Source organism: Equus caballus, chromosome 3 (assembly GCF_041296265.1).
Source record: "Equus caballus isolate H_3958 breed thoroughbred chromosome 3, TB-T2T, whole genome shotgun sequence".
NCBI lineage: Eukaryota > Metazoa > Chordata > Mammalia > Perissodactyla > Equidae > Equus > Equus caballus.
Window position 1 is genome coordinate 20,292,955 of NC_091686.1, and position 15,634 is coordinate 20,308,588.

The following is a 15,634-nucleotide window of genomic DNA, read 5'->3' on the forward strand; positions in this document are numbered from 1 at the left end:
ATCTTTCCCATTCTTTCTCTGATTTTTGTCCTCTCACTGGAAGCTCTGTCCCAGTCTGGATATATGACTCCGATTTCTATTCAGGTTTCCTTCTTATTCCAGTTCTTTTCATTTGAAATCTCTTTTCCATTCCTACTAAGCTATGCTTTTTTCCATCTGTTTCCCAGATGCCTTGGTTCCTTTACGGGACTTGACAAATTAGATGGTGGTGCTTAGAGGAAACGGTCTGTAGCATGGTTCCATAATTTTGATAGCAGCCACTGTGCAGTATGACAAAATTGTGATAATCCAAGTTTCATTTTGTCAATATCAAAATGCAAAGAAAGAGAATAAGGGGAGGATGTGGTGGTAACATTTTACAGGCACAGAAATTTTGATGTAAAACAAAGAATATTGATGTTTTATCAAAAATGTTTAATATTTCATAAGTCACTGTGCTATGTGAATTATGATCCAGGAAAATGAGGCACCGACTTTGTTTTCAAGGGTGTTTAACAAGAGCTTTCAGTTTTAGAAGTGAAGTTCTGATTACCCATAGTTGATCTTTAAGTTATTTACTTCTGTGCCACATTTTAAGTAGAGTCTGTTGAAACCAATGAAAATGAAAACCAACGAAGTGTCCATTTCAAGATACACCTTAGAATTAAGCAAGTTAAATCAATGGAAATCAATAGAATGTTAGGAGAACCAAGAAAACTACCTGGCAGGAGAGCAGTGAAGTAGGGAATTAACTTTTCACGCCAGAATCAGTATATTTCCACCGCAGTCCTGGGGCTCCGTGGGCTCACTAGGGTGAGTAATCTACATGCGATTTCTCAATTTTTAACAATTTGAGGACAATGTTCTTGTAAAACTGCTATGTGATACCATCTACTATAGGGCTGGAGTAGGGACAGAACTTGCTTTTTTGAACATATGCTCAATCAGGCCTGAGATCCAGGTATGTATGAAACTTCCTTAAATGTAAAGATTCTAGCTCTCGCTTGCTTTTTTGAGAAATTCTTGATAGTGTTTGTTGAGATTTTGGTCCATGTGACTCAGTACATTGAATTTTGTACATTGTTTGGGTAGCTATTATAGCATGTACTATCTAAACAGTTGTTCATGAGCTCAGTATGCACTAAACAGCTTCTCATCAGATATATCTTTTTAGAAGACTAACTGTCTATCCCACTCCCATTTAATGTAATTATAATTCTTTTCCATTAAGAAAGAAATAACAGGAAATTAAGATGATGTATAATGAAGGATTTAGGCTAAATATAAGGAGTAATTTGATAATTGTTAAAACCACGCCAACATATGAATGGTTAGTATCAAGTTCTTTTTCTGAAAGTCTTGAAACCACAGTCATGGTTTTTCACTTGTCTGAGATGGTTTAAGTGTAGCCCTGCCAAAATTCTGAAGAATTTTTTAGTAAACTTTTTAAAGAATAATCTATTTTAAAGAGTTGAAAGTTGATCAAGGCATTAAAGTGTTCTCAGTTACAGATGATCTCTAGGTTACCTGTGTACATTTTTAAAAGTACCTTTTATATTATGTTGTACTTATATGAGTTCTGAGCAGGTAATTTTGTACTTACAAAAGATACTATGTAGCATATTAGACAAGAAGATAAGCAAAGGGGGCCCTGTCCTACATGAAAGTACAGTGTTGTTCATGCCTTTCACTGTCTTTGTAATATTGGTGAACGTTTTGTGGTATTCTTCTACAATTAAAAATCTCACATGTACAGACGTGGTGCAGAGTATGACCCAAAGACTTAATCAGACTGAAGGAGGAGCTCTGACTTAAGAAGCAGGAAAACTTCCCTGACTGTGTTGAGAAAAGTAAAGATATTTAGATTTTTGCAAACTTCCTAATTAAGATATAAAGCCATCTTCACCCTCTACTTCAGGATTCTATGCAGAAGACAGCGATCCTCTATTAAGTATCCACCAGTAATATGTTAAGTTGTAGTTGAACTAGTGACTTGGAAATGGGCAAATTGAGACGTGGTTGTTTTTACACTGCAAGAGGTTATATTTAGACCAAACTTTCTTGTAAATTTTTTTCAGTGTGTATTAACTACTACATTTATTGATAATTGCCAATACTCAGTTATTTTTGTCTAATAAAGTGGCAATTTCATCTTTCCACCTAATTAGATGTGTTTTGCAAGCTATAAATGCTGTAGGTTCTCCATTTTAAAAAGGAGATAGCAATTATACTTGCCTCATAAACTTGTTGTGAGGATTAACTGAGATGATACACACAACTTTCTTATACAATGCCTAGTACAGTAAATGCTCATGTACTCTTGCTAGGATCACTTTTGTTATTGATATTATGTATTTAAAACCCATTGTATTTGTATGGATAGTACTACTACCAAATTTAAAGTTTTTTTCCTTTGGTAGCTTGAAATATCTTAACAGCCACTGGATAGTGAATGAAAGATGGCCTCAGTAAATCTGCTTCCATGTTTTGGTGTAGATACTGTTACCTAATTCAGCTTTCTATCCTCAATGCTTTGTAAATGTCTTTTACCTGGTAAGGGCTGGTATATATTGAACTGAATTGCATTGAACTGAGTTTCTCTTAAGTTACAGAACAGTTTCTAATTTCACCCTATTCTTTTTGGAAGCTCCTTACAAGAGATATCAATAAATTAGGAGAAATTGGAGTGTATCTCAAGATAATTGCAAAAGATGGTGATGGTAAGAAAATCACGTAAAATAGTCACTACCTTATCATTAGATGTGCTGAAACACATAAAATAGGCAAATGGGATCCTTGGGGGCAGAGGGGAGAGTTTGGCTACTGGTCAGACCTGTACCAGGTCACCTCAAGAATCATGCCGGGGATGACCTTAAATTAGCCAGCCTTCATGAGCTCCAACAGGTTCTTCTTCCATCCTAGCCCTTGTGAGAGAAGAAAAGGCACCTGAGAGGAAGGGACTGGGCATCCCCAACTCTTAAAGAACAAAATCTGGTTTTTGTTAAAGTTGTGTTTTCTCTTGGACTCCTGGTCTTGATGGAAATTACTTTTAGCCATTTTATATGGTATATCATTTAAATTTGGACAAACATTAAATTAGGCATTAATTTCCTATGTGTAAAGATTTTATACAGCTATAAAACTAAACTAAATTTACAGATTACTATATAAATTTACTATAAAAACCACTAAAGTTTAAATTAACAACATTAATTTAATGTTCTATGTGATGTTTTGCTGAAACCAAAGCTCTGATGGTAGATTTAATCATTGAAAAAATATGTTTTCATATTTGATATTTTACTTATTAAGTTGATTCCTTGGACTTTGAGCCTGATAGGATTATCATTTTAATAATTTTAATTTCTTTGGTTATTTTTCTTTTTACATACTGAATTCATTTTAAATCACTGATCCATCAGTTTGATAAGAGGAATCAATTGGATAGTGCTACTCAAAATACAATATTGAAAAATTTAAAAATGTGCTTTAGTGAAAAATTCTTTACTATTATTTTCTACATTTCTTGAGAATGAATTGTTGCAAGTTCTTATGAATAAACATGGGAGTCTCACTATTAATTTAAAACAGAGATATTACAATAGGACTGTTATGGTAAAGGTTCTTTGGAATTTGGCTTGCCCATATTAGTATGTGTCAGATGATGATTAAATTTTCCCACCAATTCCCTCCGTTCCACCTGCCATGAAACTTTCATTCCTACAATGTGCTGTGAAGTCATTTGGCAAGAACCTATCATTATATATTAAGCTGGGCTTTGCTTTTTTCTCATTAGACGCTAACTATTAAAGGAACACATCAATCTACCACACTGTCATTTTCATGATGTCAAATCAAAAGCTCAATTTATTAAATAACTTAAGAATCTATGTCTTATTCTGTGAAAATGGCTCTCAATTGATAATTATCACCGCAAAAGAGAAATTTTGTCTTTGGAGTGTAAAGAATTCCACAAGAATATCATGATAGATGTAGCAGAATAATTTTGTGTTTAGATTTTTTCAATTTTGTAAAACTTTGGCATAGTACATGAATATGTTCTTTGAATGAATGCTTTGAGGGACCAGGATGAAGAGAATTGAAATGGAAGGAAGTTTCACTGTGAAATGGACGTGTCTACTACCCTGACCATATGTAGAATTGATTTTTCGAAAGAAAAACATGGAAGTCTTTGTTACAGAAGGTAGTGATTCCCAAAGCATTGTAAAATTGAGGTAACATTGCAAATTATTTAGGTTAGCACAAGAAACTTCAATGGCTGAGGCCTACTAAATTTGTCAATTGATACTTTATACTTAGCTTGTTTTATTGCTAATTTTAGCTGTTTCCTAAGCTTCTCATAAACACCTTAATTCTGGTAGTAAATTTTTACTCTATGGCATTCATTTGTCTTAAGAACAAACTGTGTGTATGTGTCTGTGTGTTTTAAACAGTAATTTCATTGAAGGAGAAATCAGAAGTGTCAGAAAACGCGAAGGCTAGTGCTACTTAGTAACTCTGAGATCTTTGAAAAGTCGGGGTCTCTCAGCCTCAATTTCCTTATCTGTAAAGTGGGACTAACACTACTTGATCTACCTCATCAGGGGGTTAGTTGTAAGGAAAGAGTGTAAGTTTATTGCACTTTGAAAGAGTGAAACATGTATGTATACATATGTTGTTGTTATACTAAATAGACTCCAAATGCTAATCAAATGGGTTTAAAATTTTATGTATTTGCAATCATTAAGATTTTCCAGTTCTTTCACTTCTGTTGAATTTGTCCACCCATTATTCCATCCTTTAGTTGCATCATTTTAAAAGTTATTATAGACCAGATCTCGGCAAACTGTAGGCTGCCCTGCCTGCCACTTGTGTTTGTAAATAAAGTTTTATTGGAACAAAGCCATGCTCATCGATTTACTATTGTCTATGGCTGTTTTTTCACTACAATTGCAGTTGAATAGTTGTGACAGAGACTGTATGGACTCTAAAACCTAAAATACTTACTATCTGGCTCTTCACAGAACAATGTTGGTACCCCCTGTTACATATCACTAAAGTCCAGGGCCAATTATAATCCTGTCCTTTCTGGAAACTAAGTGCTTGATAGATGATGTCATTTTAAGATCCATACGCTACTGTAAGGAACTAAGCGGCTCTGAGTGTCCCCTGTTAGTAGGCAGCAGCCTTACCCCTCCTCTTCTGATCCATGAGTTCAAAGACGTGGCTGTCTCGAGATCCTGTTTCTTTTCTTGCTCCTTTCACGGCTTGATTCCTTAAAAGAATATTCTCAGTGACTTGAATGATGTTGCTGAAAATTTCAGTTAGCAATCTAGGCACATTTTAAACCCAGTTCATTACCAGGGTACAACAGTGAATGCAGGCTAATGTCTTACACATTTTTAAGCTCAGATGGAAGGTTGAATAATGTAAATTATCAGCCCAGCAAATAGATTATGTGGAAATGCACTTATCTGTTTTTTTCCATTTCCAGATTTTTATATGTTTAAGATTTTAAACTTGATATGCTATATTCATGTGAATTGGGAAGTATCTAATGGGAAAGATGGGGGATTTGGCATTCTCTGCAGGTTTACTTTTCACTAATTTAGAGAAGTCAGAGGTGTCTCATTTAAAATAGAGAATTTTAGAGCTGAAGCAGACCCAGAGATCAGCATTTCCCAATCTCTTTTGACCCATGGATCATTTTCATAGTAATTTATAATCTTGTCAACCCACTTAGGAATTTTTAAAATTAGTTCATAATTTTTGTGTGGCTTATTATGAAGAGATAATTTTAAGTGAAAACTATTTTATCTTAGATTAGTACATTATTAAGGATTACATTATAAATTTTGTTTTAACACAGTTATTAATGATATATGTAAACAAATTTTGCCTTTTTCATTTAATGAGTGAGTGGTAAATATTTTTTAAATTCACAAAGAAGAAATTATGAAAGGAAAAAGCGAATTGTCAAAAAAATTGAAAATGATATTGTTTTCATATGTAGTTTTGGAATTGAAATGTAGATTAGTATAAAAGAGGCAAAAATTGCTTTCATGATCTGAAATTTGAATTCTTAGATTTTACGCTATAAAATTTAATGTAATTTTTATAATTTTTGTGTTAGTGCTTTAAATGATAAGATCAGGGAGATTTGGAGTTCCCTTCTCCAAAGAAGTCAAGTTGACTGAAAAGTCCCAGTGGAGAGCCAAATTGGATATAATTGTGTGCGTGTGTGTATATTTCATTTTAACATTTTTCAAGTACTAGACATATTTATATGCTATATAAGAATTTTGGTCAGATAAACATATTTTTTGAACCCCTTGAGGCAATTTGGCACAATTACTACTATTTTAATCTCCTCCGGAATTTTCATTTCAATATCCCTCCCCCCCAATTTTTTGGCTTTTGGCGTTAACTAAGGTCCATGATGCTTATGCATTAAGCTCCACATGACCATGAACAAGATAACTTAAGACTGTGTGATGGGCAGGGACATTGGTAGTTGGCTCTGAGTTCTGGGTCCAGAGCACACTCATTGCCACTAACCTCAGGCTTACTCCACATACACTTGGAGGCTCTTGAACCCTCCAATTTAAAAGGAAAGGGTATTTCAATTATTATTTCATTTATTTATTTTAAAAAGGAATGGAAACAGATAATATTGACAAGAAGCCTGTGGTTTTCTCATTTTACATTCAAAGAAACTGGAACCAAGAGAAGTAAAATGATATGTGCAAGTTCACACAGTAGTCTAATGGCTAAGCCAGGGCTGGAACAGGACTCCTAACTCTCAGTGCGTCATTCTCATGTTTTGACCGAACCGTCTAGCTAGTATCTTGCCACCTGAATGCGTGTGATGAAATAATGGTACTGTGCCCTGCACAAAGCAAGTGAAGTTGATCTAGTTGTGGTTTTCAACTGGTGGCTCACCAATTAGCACACCCAAAAACATGTATTGTGTTCTAAAGCTGTTATTGAGCAGAAGGAAGCCTGTCCAATTATTACTTGGATGTCTCTTTTGAAGATGCTGATCCTTAATGTGCCTTCCTTTATGATATACCAATATTCTAATGGTGATTATTTGTGTGTAAGTCCAATCACAGCAAATACCTATTCCATGGCAATTGCTTTGCAACAAAGAGTATTGAACCTGAACTAATGAACCATTTATTGGAAGTGAATCATTGACTGAATGAGTTTACAAAGTGACAAAAAATTTGGAGGGTACTCTAGTGCAGTAGATTTTCAGCAAAAACAAATTTTCCCCAAACCAATATGGAACAATTTGTTTAAATCATTGCTACAAATTCAGACTGAACATTAAGTGGAGTTTATTTTAGCATGTCATCTCTATTGGTTAGTCAAGTAGAATTCCATTCAAGATATGTGTTCATTTGTAAAGTTGCTTTGTTCATGATTATTTTTCCTACAGATTGTAATGAAAGGATTCCTTGAGTATCTTCAGTTGATTGTTGACTGTTCGCGCATTCAGCTAATATTTATTAATTTGTCGTCCTTCCCTTCCATTGTTAAATTTATCAGATTACGTTATCACCCAACTCAAAGCTATGCTGTCATCTTGCTGGAGATTGTTTTAAATTAGTATTACTACCAATAGGAGTGGAAGGTTTCCTTTTTGTAAGGTAGTGTGTTTAGTGGCTACTTACAGTGAAGATGAAATGCTAGCATATGAGAGGATGCAAAAGATCACAGCATTTAGGAATTTACTCTGGTCAAAGTGCGCGTCTTTATGAAATAGGAATATACCTGGGTTTCCATATTTAGATGCTCATATTCTTCAAGCAACACTTTAGAATTATAAGGAAAACAAGGCCTTCACTAACTAACCATCAATTACTCTGTTTTCCAGTGTTTCTTTCTTCCACTCGTCATTGCCGGCTGCATTTATTCTTGATGGAGTCATGCTGCACCTGTGTACATTCCCAAAGAGGTACCTTTCAGGTATATTTGAAGACATAGTCTGACCACTATTTAATAAAAACTGTATTTATCAGCACCAAAATTAAAAACAACCAAGGTTGCAATGAGTAAAATCGTCCCTATGCCCATTTGTCTGTTGTTTAATTCTCTCTAACCAATTGTTGTAATGATCATTATTTGGAAAAATAAATTTTTTTACCTCTGCATTGTGATATCTTGGAAGAAAGCCATTTGTTATAAGACTTTTGCCTAAAATCCTAATTAAACACTTATGCTCTTGGGTTGTTCATGAGCCAACATCTCTGCATCCCGTTTGGGGGTCGCTGGACTAGATGGGAGATGGTATCTCCTGACTTCCACATCCCCTTAAAACTTGCTAATACCAAGCTCTTCAAGCAAACTAAATTATCATGGGAACATTGATAATTGATCCTTAAAAAATATTACGTAAAAACTCTAAAAGTTTTTATGCTCCTTGCCATGATTAAGAGCCATGAAGTTCTCAGTGGGAAATTCGGTTACAGAGTAAAGTCTTATTTATGAAAACTTTGTAGGGAACTCCCACCATGAATCTCAGTGCCATGCTGAACTTACTACACAAATGAGGCACCTTTGAATAATATCTCCTTTTCTTTGAGCCCCAAAGAGAGTGGGGAAGGAGGGGAATATAAAAATACAAACCAGGCTTCTTTTCTTGCCTCTTTACTCTCTCAGTGGGAATCACCATTGGCAGATGATTCACGTGGCTCTGTTGTAAAATCGTAGATTTTTAATATCTGGACTACTGAGTGCAAACATAACATTTAAATAAAAATAATGCAGAGTTATTTATCTTCACCAAATCTTCTCTGTCCCATAGAGGATGCGAGCTGTCTCTTTAATAATGCAAAGGAGTAGTAAATTTCAAGCTGAGGATGGGCAATAACAAGGAGAGTGATCTCCACGCTGCCCTAATGTCAGTGGAGTGCCTTAGGAGAACACCTTATTAGTTCTAACAGGCTGGTTAGTGCCGGGTCACCTCTCTGCCTCCATCTTCCCCGGCAGGGTCACTCATCTCTGGACTATATTTGGGAGGAAAGAAGTGAGGGGGAGGGGAGGGAATATATTTAGAGCTTCTCTCATCTCCCCAGCTTTGAGAGCTGTTTATTTTTATTTGTTGTCCAATTGTGTTAGTCTCCTCTTCCTCTCTCCCTCTCTCTTTCCTGAGCTGCCCATTCTTCTCTTCTGGTAGTACGTCTGCACGCATTCTCTGTGTTGAGTTAAAGCAGAAACCCCATCAGTGGTTTTTCTCATTATTGTTTGATTTTTAGAAATCATCTGAAATAAATGTAGTTTATAAATCTGTATTTAAATGAGTATTTACTGTGCTGAAAAACTGGAAGAAGGGTCCAGCATAAGTCGGCTTCCAATTAACATGACAAGCTGAAAACAAATTGGAGGGAATATAGATAGACATTTGTATACCTTTTACTGTTTTAAAAAATTGAGATCAATATATTTTGTAAATCAATCACATTTTAGAATTGCGCTTAATATGTTTTCACAAAAGAAAAAGATTAACTATCCTCTTTTTAAAAATGTATTTTTGTGTTGTCTTTGGTTTTTTTTTCATCATAGCTACCGACATCAACCCGTTCTCCTCCCTAGCCCATCCCCCATCCCCCATCCAAAAATGAATGCAAAGAAATACTATTAGGCTGTCTGGTTATGTATTTTTTATGAGGCCATACAAGACGCTGCCTGACCCCTTGCAGCTCATGTTATAAGCACACTGAAGATGCTTTTCATTTGGGTTTTGCTTTTCAGCCTGGATGACCTCTATTAAATAAAAAAAAGGGAGTGGGGATGGGAGGGAAGCCCTAATATGTGACCCCAGGGACTAGTCGCTTCAAGGATTACATTTAATTCATATGATAATATTGAAATAGAACGTTCCTGGGTCTAATATTTTGGTTACTTTCTCTATTTCAGAGACTCATTGATGAGTCTTGTCATAGATGTTTTTCATCAATTTTGGGCAGAGAGCTGTAACTTGTACATTAGGGTCAGATTCTTAAAATTACCTTTTTTCCCCCCTTTTCAAATTCAGGCCATGAATATAAAACATCTTTCTTCTCATAGTTTCTCTGAGAGACGCAGAGAAATTAATTTTTCTTATGTGTGTCTGCCAAGAGTTCTGTTTCAAATAAAGAAAATTTTTATTTTGGCATTTCCTTAACCATCCCCAACAACTGATCTTCAAGTTCTTTATTAGTATGAATGCTAACATCTTTTAAACTCCTCTCTTCCTCCCTCCCTCCCTCCCTTCCTTCTTCCGTCCCCTACAAAGTCAGCTGTACGTATATAATGGTATTCTCTCATATATGGTATATATCATGATCTACCCAATGACCGGCATTTGGGTCCTTGTGCCTGGTACATATATATGCTGTAATACATATTTTTACATTGCTTTTTATAATTATCCTACTTTTTATAATGCCCCTATTAGTTATTGAAAGCTCAGTTGCATACATTTTAGGGACTTATAACTTCACCTTACATTTTTTTTTCCTTTTATAGTGAAACATTGTTCATACTATTTAAGTTTAGCATTAATGTTCAAAACCAATTTGCAAAAGCATCCCTCTGGCCACTTTTTAGAATTCTATTTCTATTAAAGTTTCTCACAGTATCAGGTGCCTGTTTGTCTTTGCTGGTTAAAATGAACAGGTTGAGAAATAGAATTGAACTACACGCCATTCGCTGTGTTTTGAAAATGTTTTCATTCCTTTCACTTAACAGACTAGCACCTAATTTCCTTGCATCAGCTGCTGTTCATCAGTGCTGCAGTGGCTCACTTGTCTTCGAAGGCAGCTTCCTTGGAGGGACAGCAACATTTCACTGGAGCTAATAAAGTCAATAAGGATAATATTATACAGTAGGCCACTAGAAAACCAGGTGCATTTTGCACAAATCATTCTGTTTTTAATTCCTACCAATTTTACACTTCATGAAGAATGTTTAAAGAGCCCTATTATTATTACTTACATTAGCTTGCGTATATATTTAATTGCCATTTTTCTTTTTCTTTCTTTCCCTTTTTTAGTTGTTGCAAGAAAAAGAAAGCAAAGAAGAAAAAAATTGTGGACATGTTCACACATTTTCATTACCACAAAAGTACTGATGAAAACTGATCAAAGCTGGGAAACGCATCGCAGTAGCTCGAAACCCCATCTCAAGCCAGTCCCTTATTACCCAGGTATTGCCACAAATGTGATTCAGCAAATAAAGCCCCTAGCTGCCTTGCCCCCTCTGCAATCAGAGAGCAGCAAAGTGGATCCGCAATGGGGTTTTCACAATGACTCATAATTTTCCTACATTTGTTTGCATCACAATCTTAACATTTTTGACATCTGGGTTACTGGTGAAAATGTACATGTGTCTCTGTGTATACATATAGTACATGTATTTTTGTCTTGGTTAGTCATTGTATGTGAGAGGGATGTTTTAAAAACATAGACTCCGGGTTCTCCTTTGTAAAGCATTAAGCTGTGACCCTCCCCTCCTCTCTTCCCTCCCCCTGTAGCCCTGGACTTCATGATGCCTTCTTGACTGCTAGCTGAACATGGAGTTGTCTTTTTATTTTTTTTTATAAACCCAGTCACAACACAGAAAGAGGAGGAGGAGGAAGAGAGAGGGAGAGAGAGAAAGAGAGAGAGAGAGAGTGAGAGAGAGAAGTAAAAACCCTGAAGGATGGTTCTCAAAAATTCTAAAGGAACCACAGGGAATTCCTTTTAAGAGCAACAGAAAGCAAGCCTAGCTGAGGTAAGGCAGATGTGGACAGCCTTTCTTTTCTTCTCTTCTCTTTCCTTCCCTCTCTCTGTCTCTTTCTGTGTATGTCTCTCTCCGTTCCCCCTCCCTGCTCATATCCTCTTTCTCTCTCTCTCTCTCTTTCCCTTTACATTCATATGTTCTCTCTCTCTCCTTCTCAAGAGCTGTTTCTTTATGGATCTGGGAGGGTAGGTGGGTGGGGGAGCAACCTAACTTCTTTCCTGCTTAAGCAATCTGAGAATGGAACTCATGTGAATATGCAAATAGGACTGCCTGGGCCGCTGCTGACACGTGTATGTGTTGTATCTTTCTCCCCACCTTCCTGTCTTAGCGTCTGATCTTCAACAGATTGCTGTTGTTTCTTGTGATCACCAGCACAGCGTGCTGGAAAGAGAGATGGGGGGAGAGGTGGGGATTGGAGGGAGTGTTGTGGGGCTGGAAGGCAGGAAATCAGACATGATTGCTGTGACTTTTTTATATTAATGTGTGGCTTTTTTCTAGCTCATTTGCATGTCAAAGTGGCGGAGGTGTGAGGGCAGAGATTAGTATGGAGATGACATAATGATGCAATGAATTAAATGTGATCACTTCTCGGAGCGGGGGTGTGGTGGGGGGGGCAGCAGCGAGGTGGGGAGGGGTGGGAGCCAGCAAGACAGACGGAGTGAGAGAGCAAGAGGGGAGAGCGCTTCTGATCTTCACCACACACTTGATTGATGTCACCAGCGAGCAGAATGCATCTTTTTATTGTGATGATGGTGATGGTGGTGGTGATTGCCATGATTACACTTATCGTTAGTGTGAAATTTGAATTTTAAGTGGTCAGTGCTGGAGCTCCAGCGCACGTGATTGTTTGGTCCATCAGTGCAAACCCTTGGCTGTCAAAATTTAACGGCGCTCCACGTTTGCTTTTATTTAAAAAGGAAGATACAACATACAGGAAAGAGATTACTAATTTGTGATGTTACACAGTGGGCTGGGATACCAAGGTTTTTCATGGAGCTTCAGTTTTCTTGTGCGTATGAAAAAGAAAAAAAGAGGGGAGCGAGATTAAAAACATTTTTATTATTACAAAAAAAAAAAATTCTTCCACCGGATCGGTGGGGTGGCAAGGGTTTCAACCGTTGACAATAAAGAAAACGCAATTTCATCTTTGGCATTCGGTGTTATCTCCGTTTAATAACAAAACCAAACCAGACTGATTACTGAACAAAGCGAATTCTTAGGCGGCTCGTTGCAGGTCTGAACGCAGGAGTAAAAGCTGAACATTGTCCCCCTCTTCCTGTGGTTATTTTGAATGCAACACCTGCAAATATACACGGAGTCGGTGTAAAAGGATTGGTGGGGGAGGAAAGGGGTATGTGTGTGTGTGTGTGTTTTTTTTTTTAAACTTTCCTATAATTAAAAGAAGAAAAAGAATATAAACACAAACTACAAAGGTTTTTAGACTTCATTGATTTATTTGTTTTGGAAGTCAAATTCGTTCTGTCTGCCAGTAAGTTTTCTTCTGGTGAGTCCTCGGCTACTGCTGGTTCAGGAGGACAGACTTCCTACCATATAGACAAATCAGTATAGAAATTTAGGACTAATTGTTATGTGTGCAATAACCCTGATGATATAAATGAGCACTTAGGAATCCACAGAACATCACTAACATTAATTTATTGAAAAAGAAAATCCAAAGCAACTCCATTAGTTTTTCCCTGTTATTGTTAAGGACTTTAAATGGATTTCCTAATTGGATAATTTTATTCACAAGAATAATACACAAATGGAAAACAAGCCCTAACTCTGGAGGTGGGGGTGGGGGGTTGGAAGGAGGAAGAGTCAGTGTAAGAGCGAACCACTGTCAACTTCTAGAAAACCTGCTGAGATAGTGCACTGAAGAGAAAGGCTAAGACTCAGAGAATAACACCCACGTGTGGGAAATAGCTGGCCAACTGGGGTGGGGGCAGAAGCAGGCTTTAAGCATGTTGAAGCAACACAGTGGATAAATCCGCTTGCCTCTTTTTTATGATATTTAAAATAATGTTCATCGTTATTGCCCCTCATTGATCATAGGCACTTCAAGTTCCTTCTGTCTTAGGTTTTCCTAAGTCACATCTCCACCTTCTTTCACTCACTCTCATCCACATCTTTGGCATTTTCTGTCCACCAAGCTCATCTTCTTGGAGTGGCACTTGGCCTTGTGTCATTTCTCTTCTCTTTCTCAGATGAAGGTAGCTGTGCTTACCATAAGCTGGCTCTCCCTGAAGGGTGTGCACGGCTACTATTAATAGAAAAGCGTCTTGTGTCCTATTCTTACACCCTTTGCCTGCCAAATACATGGAATGAATTGAGACAGCCAGAGAAAAGTTCTCGAGCGCTGGTCTGGAGTGACTTTCCTCCCACACATCAACACCTGTATCCTTATTTTCCGTCTGTCTCCAGGTAGTACCGCGGCCTCCTCTACCTCCTGCTTTCCCCTTGCCTTAGTCTTCTAGGCCAATAAAGAAGAAAGGCAGGGATGAGGATTGTTCCTATTGATCTGCCCAAGGGGATCATTAGGCATCTGTATCAATCTACAAATCAGTGGGCCTGTGTTACTAGCTTGGGCAGTCATTGCCAATTTGTTCCTATTAGATGGCGGAGCCTGGAGGTGTTTGATGAGCAGATCGGGTCTTTATCTCAGCACTAGAAAGTATGCAGGCTTGCTGCCAGACGGCAGAGGGATACGGGCTTGTTTTTTTTTTTAGTAGGGGGGACGGGGATCCTTATGGGTATTTTTTCAGCCTGAAATCTGTCTGCACCTTAACTAGACCTACGTCCTACCCTGCCCTCACCGAGCTGTCTCTAGTTAAAAGCAGCCCCCACTTTGCCTCCTCCAGCCCTGACATCTTCTCGGAAAGTTGCCCACAGAAATATCTTCTTGAGTATTCTCTTGTAATCCTTTTCCAACCGACATCTGAACAATTGAAATGTAAACACTTTTTTTTTCTTCCTCCAGTTCCTTTGCTACTAGGAGCAGTGTATTTACTGTTGAGGAGGTGACATTTTTAGCTGATATTTTCTCTGTAGTTCAATTAGAGAAAGTAAAAGTTAAAGCTCCAGGTAATTTTGTTTGGAGAATCCTATTCACCTTTTCTCTCTGAATTGAAATCTAGAAAGAAATGTGTTCTCATGGCTATCTTTTTTAATTTTTAAAAAATCTTTAAAAATCATCTTTTTCTCTAGTCTTGGGCTTTGAAAGAGAAGCAACTATGGTGAAAGCCAAGTTCTTTCGTATGCATGTAGATTTGAAAAATAAAAATTATGTTTCCATGGGGGAAGGGGAGGGGATAAGGATAATGAATGAATAAGCACAATTTATGCCGTTGCTGCTGCTAGCGTGACATTTCCTCTTCATTATTTTGCGAAAACCTCAATCTTAAACCTGGTTTTACTCATTCCTGACGTGAGCATTATTCAGTATAAATATCTGTCCACTGCCAGACCTCGGCGATGCTCTCAGTGACATTTCAGCTTTATGGCTTTTGGTGGGGGAGGAAGCTGGGAGGAGAGGTGGGCTGACGCAGATGGGGAGGGAGGGGACCAGGCAGCGTCCACTTCCTGGGAGCTCTGTTTTTATCCTGCCCTTGAGTTTGTTACTTGAGAATAATAAACTGTTATTCCGAGCTGGGGCCCAGGAGGTGGGTAAAGGAGCTCAACCTGAGTTGTATAGTTAGCACTTCTGTCTTCTCTTGAAATTTGCTCATCACTCCAAAGGGGCAAAAGAGGTTTTTTTTAAAAAATATAACCTTTCATATTTTGAGTGTTGAAAATAAGATGGAACTCTGTTTACACTGCGCACCAATTTCCAAGTGGTTTTGGCCTGTTTTTACTTATCTAACAGACTTCAGGAAGCTCTTAAAAA

General features: G+C 37.3%; 1 protein-coding gene across 1 annotated transcript in view; it reads left to right on the plus strand.

The window, feature by feature from the left end:
- The window catches only part of ZFHX3 (zinc finger homeobox 3), a 1,295,343-nt gene that overhangs the window by 333,277 nt on the left and 946,432 nt on the right, over window positions 1–15,634 (plus strand). The window contains exons 4-5 of the mRNA XM_023637235.2: window positions 7,862–7,953; window positions 11,021–11,173. The gene's annotated coding sequence lies outside the window, so the exon portion shown is untranslated. The remainder of the gene's footprint in view (window positions 1–7,861; window positions 7,954–11,020; window positions 11,174–15,634) is intronic.